General features: G+C 28.2%; 1 long non-coding RNA gene across 1 annotated transcript; it reads left to right on the forward strand.

Annotated features, from left to right (window-relative positions):
* The first annotated feature begins 3,422 nt into the window (after positions 1-3,422).
* LOC116185156 lies at positions 3,423-4,314 on the forward strand. Its single transcript, XR_004149932.1, has 2 exons — positions 3,423-4,100; positions 4,218-4,314. It is a non-coding gene; the product is annotated as an uncharacterized LOC116185156 (long non-coding RNA).
* Positions 4,315-5,133: the final 819 nt, after the last annotated feature.

Raw genomic sequence — 5,133 nt, forward strand, 5'->3', positions numbered from 1 at the left:
GAAAGTAATTAATATTAAAGTATTAGATTCTAAAAATATGAATTAATAATGATAACAGTTATTTCTACAGTAAACTAAGAATATATACTTTTTTAATATACAAGTTTACAAGGTTAATGGACAATGGATTACTTTGTTTTATAAAACAAGTTTTTGTTCTTGGATAACTATAATCATCCAATTTTCAATATATATTTGCAAATCATATAAAATTATAATGAAACCAAGTATATTTCATTTCTATATCTCTCATTCAATTCATTATCCAATAAATTCTGAAGAATCATATTTGTACGAGATGACTAAATAACTATGAGGTGCAAATTTACCATAACAAACATAGAAAATAACGTTGAAAGAAACATGGATTCATTAGTCCTAGTTTCTTCGGATGAGACAGCCAGTTTTAGATCCATCCGTTACTTCTTAATAAATGTTCCATCCTATCCTCTTGTATTCGCGTGGGGAACAATCATAATAATCGTGCATTCGTAAATACGTGTTATCGAGCGTTTTATGGTTTCGAGTTATCCATCGTTAATTTTCTATTGTAATTGTACCATGTGTGAATCGTCTCTCTGTTGTTTTTACGATATTCGAAGATGTCTAGTCTAGAAACGAAGAAGGATAATGATACAGGCTTGGTATACATTGCAATTGCACGTAGAAAGTGTTCATTGTACAATTTAACGTAATTAGTATTATCATTGGATGATTATTGTTATTATCAAGATTAGAGAAGCTTTTAGTCATTCATAATCTCGTCAAACCTAAGAGGACATTATGTAAAAATAACATTAATAATATATAGTACAGAGATTCGAAGAGATTATTGACAATGATGGACGTTCGAATTTTTTCGAACAGCTGAATGTTAATATCGTATAAAATATAATATAAAATATTAATATAAAAGTAATATAAAAATCGTATACTGATTACACGAGTAACCAGAGAAGACCTACTTTGCTTCAAAAAAAAAAAAAAAAAAAAAAAAAAAAAAAAAAAAAAAAGAAAAGAAAAAAGAAACGAAGAATTTTCTTCGTTTAATCAAGCGAAATAACCAATTAAATCCTCGAACTTTAATCAGAAACCAATGCAAACTTGCATATTTCTTTTGGAATGCAATATATCAAAGAATCCTTTACGTTCCTCCAAAGTAACAACCGTACAACCATAACGTTACCAACTACTGAAATCATTAACCCTTTGACTGCTATTAGCGCATACAAGGTACTCGACAAGACGCCTCCAGGCACTCGACACGTCGTGGCAGAATCTCTATATAATCGTAAAAGAGTTCAAATAAAACCGTGTCAAATAAAACCGTAAGTTTACTAAAGATAATTCATTTATTAGCGAAAATTGACCCAATTTTGATCTCCCTCCACTCGTTTCAGTGCAGGTGTTGCTTTTATGGCGGAATTCTTGGTCGAAGGCGCGCCTTCGAACGTTTGCGTGGGAGTTGTTCGTCTAATTGTGGATCGTTAAAGGAACGAGCCTACCGCCGCGAGGCTGTTGCAAGCCAGATTCAAAATCGTTGGCGTTTCCGGTGAACGAGCAACGCGTTTAACCTCGATCCAAACTGCACTTGCCTTCCTTATATCTGTATAGGTGTTATAATGCATTCGTGAGAAAATCTATCTTGATTAAGGCCGAAATAAATATAGAAATTTCGATCGATCGCTTGTTTGTTGTAAAGGAATTGAAGCGATTGCATTGGATGAAGCGAGATGGAGATAGAGATGGCGCTGTGAACTGTCTCACTATCTCCATCTCGTTTTATTTAACGCGAATTAAAAAATGAATTCTCGTGAATGCATTATATATTAATATCCTGTATATTTCTATTTGATATTTTTAATTCATTTGTTTCTTTTTTTTATTTCTAGTGGGATACGTTTACGGATTTTTCTGGATAATAATGGAATCGGTGTCATCCCAATTTTTCAGTGATATAGAATAAGGTGAGTTTTAATTGAAATATTTGTTGAGAATAATTTGAGAATGATTTAGAAACAATTTCTTCGTGATAAAATCGATGGTAAATTAATTAAATAAAATTGTATTTTTTAATAGTGAGAAAAAATTAATCCCATTAAGAGAAATTTATCGTTTTTTACTAAATACAAACTATTACTATAATTTCGGTAAAAAAATTTCCTTTAATTGATTACTTTTTAATAAAAAATTACATCGAAAAATGAAAACTTAATGATGTATAATTTCATATTTTTATATTTGGTCAATTTTTTTATGATATTTTTTTTGTAGACAAACGGCTATTAGTTACTGATTACTCATAGTAGATTCACACTGTGAAAGAATTTATCAATTTTGATGACTCCCCAATTTCGCCTCGTTCTTTTTTTTTTTTTTTATTTAGTTTTACTATAATCTTCTGATTTCTTACAAGAAATAAGAAGAATCATGCCGTGTAAGCATTTTTCAACGCTGATGACTTTCGAAATTCGCCTGTTTTTACGTTATCCCTTTCTTTATTTAAACGAGTACAGAATAGCTAATTTGAATTTTCGTTTTTTTATGCACATACGCGAATAAAATCGGACAGGGCAAGAATTTTTCATTCTCAAGAATTTTCAAAACATATCTGTTTTTATCGCTAATCTTCTTTTTATTTCCCTCATAATCGTTCAGGTTCTTCAGATTCATTGAATTATATTATGAAAGATGGTTTCTCTTATTTATACTATTTCTTACATCTCTAACTTTTTACAACATATAAAATCCCACTATATGGAAGAATTTTTCAAACTTGATGGACGTTCTTTTACCCATCTTATCCATCATCAATATTCTTAGAAGATACGAGATACGAAAAAATTTTTTTTTAAATTTTACGATTAATTTTTATATTAACAAGAAGAAACAATAATACAAAAGTTAGAAGAATTTCATTTATGTTTAATATTCTTTAGATTTGGAATATTGATTAAAGAAAATAACTCGAAGAAAAGATCATCTTACAAAAAAAAAAAATTGCCAAATTTTCTTCCAATTCTCTTTTCCACCTGGACAGATGGACACAATGCATCGATGGTATCGTGTAATGGCCCAATTATTTATACACATTACTCTTCCATCGTTATTGCGCGTACACGCATAAACAGCTCGTTATATTAATACAATTAAGTACAAAGGGTTCTGCAAAAGGAAGGAAACAGGGCATATATACGAGCATCACCATATCCACGAGTAGGAGAACCTGTTCTTCGACCAGACGTTACAGATGAATCGTTAATTGAGCACAATTCTTTTTACGGACATGGCAACAAGTCCTTACGAATCGACTGATATTTTACTATTTTTGTGTCTTTGTTTCTGTAATTGCTCGTATTTTTTTGTTTTTTTTTTTTTAGGAAATGAACGAATAGAAGTTAAAAAAAATATTGTACATGAGTGAGGAATTAAAAAGCATATTAATTTTAATATGATACAGAAAATGTATTACAATAGTAATGTTGCAAAAAAATAATTTCTTCATATTGTTTTTTCCATAATAAATATGGAAGAATATAAAAATATAATTTTAATATGATTATAAAAGTGTACTATGAAGGTATGGATGAAGATATGAGAAATAAAAGGAGGTTAATATTAATTTTTAATGATACATTGCAACAATGATCTTGCATAGTTTTTGAAATTAAAATATTGCAATGAATTTGAAAAAAATATAAAAATATAATATATTTAAATAAATGTGTGGATGAAAATTGAATAAAAATGTTCAATTATAAATTTTCATTTGAAGAAATATTTTAGAGATTTTATCAAAATAATAGGATATTGTTAGATCAACGATTAATTGGTTTTTTTTTCTATTCATTAGATCTATTCTTTAACTTATTTTGGGGTTGCACGAAGGTATTTGGAACAAATCTAAAAATAAAGAATATACATAATACCACGATTTAGTCACTACAATTACACGACCTAGATTCCATTATACTGCTATGGGATAAATTGGATAAGAGAAGCGAGGAAACGCAATTTAGCCTCTAAACACGCCTCCAGGAATTATTACAAAATAACTGGATGAATATTCTACACAGAAATAGTTTATAATATCAAATATAGTAATTGAGAAGAATATAATATAAAATAGTTTAAATAATTTTATAATTTCAAATTAGAAATAATTATACTTTTAAATAATTTTTTAATTTGAAATATCTTTCCATTTAAAGTTCCAGTATTTTGCAATTGAACAACCCCCTTTGATATACCAAAATATTTCCACGTTCAACAGAATGTAGGTCACAAGAAATATAATGACAGCTCTCAAAATTGCAAAGGGCTTCAGTTTAATGTTACCTGTCCAATGTTAAACTTCTATCAAATTTTAAACCCTTTTCTTCAGCATGGGATAAAAGAAAAAAAAGAATATAGGTGAGTAGTCGAGACCACATTTTACAATTATAATATATACATATAATATGCATCTAATATATGCACTAAATGATGCATTTATAAATATGATACATATTAATGAAATTTAAAATTATTTTAAATTATTTTTAATTTATACGATAATAAATAAATGTTAAAATTGGTGGCCAAAAAAAAAAATTTAATGATATTTTTGTAAAAATATTCAAAAATTTTTTACCTAAAGTATTAGGTGACTTTATTTTATAAATTTATTAACACAAGACTTTTAAATAAGACTTTAAATTGAAAAATTTTATTTTATCGTGGATACCAATTGCAGGACACTTTCTATCTAATCACCAATATTATTTATAATATTTTTTTTAATAAATTCATTAGGTAAATTTCACATAGGTAGATCAGAGTAAATAAAGTTACAGAAATGAAAAATAAAATCACACATTTCATTCATTCGATAGTTGTATCCGATCAGAATATTTCCCATTCAAAGGTAGCCACGTTTATGTTCCACTGAACTACATGAACTGTAACTATAATTCCTTCCTTAGCGCAGAATATATCTGATATTATTAAATTACGAGACACAGATATCGCTCGTTATTTTATCAATGTTCGCACATTTTTCAAATGTCTCATGCCCGTTCAAAAGATCGAGAAACCAGTTTTCAAAATCATAAACAGTTCTGATTCGCCATTAGCCGGTGACTTACATTCCAA

This window comes from Apis dorsata, unplaced genomic scaffold (genome assembly GCF_000469605.1).
Source record: "Apis dorsata unplaced genomic scaffold, Apis dorsata 1.3 scaffold_112, whole genome shotgun sequence".
Lineage (NCBI taxonomy): Eukaryota > Metazoa > Arthropoda > Insecta > Hymenoptera > Apidae > Apis > Apis dorsata.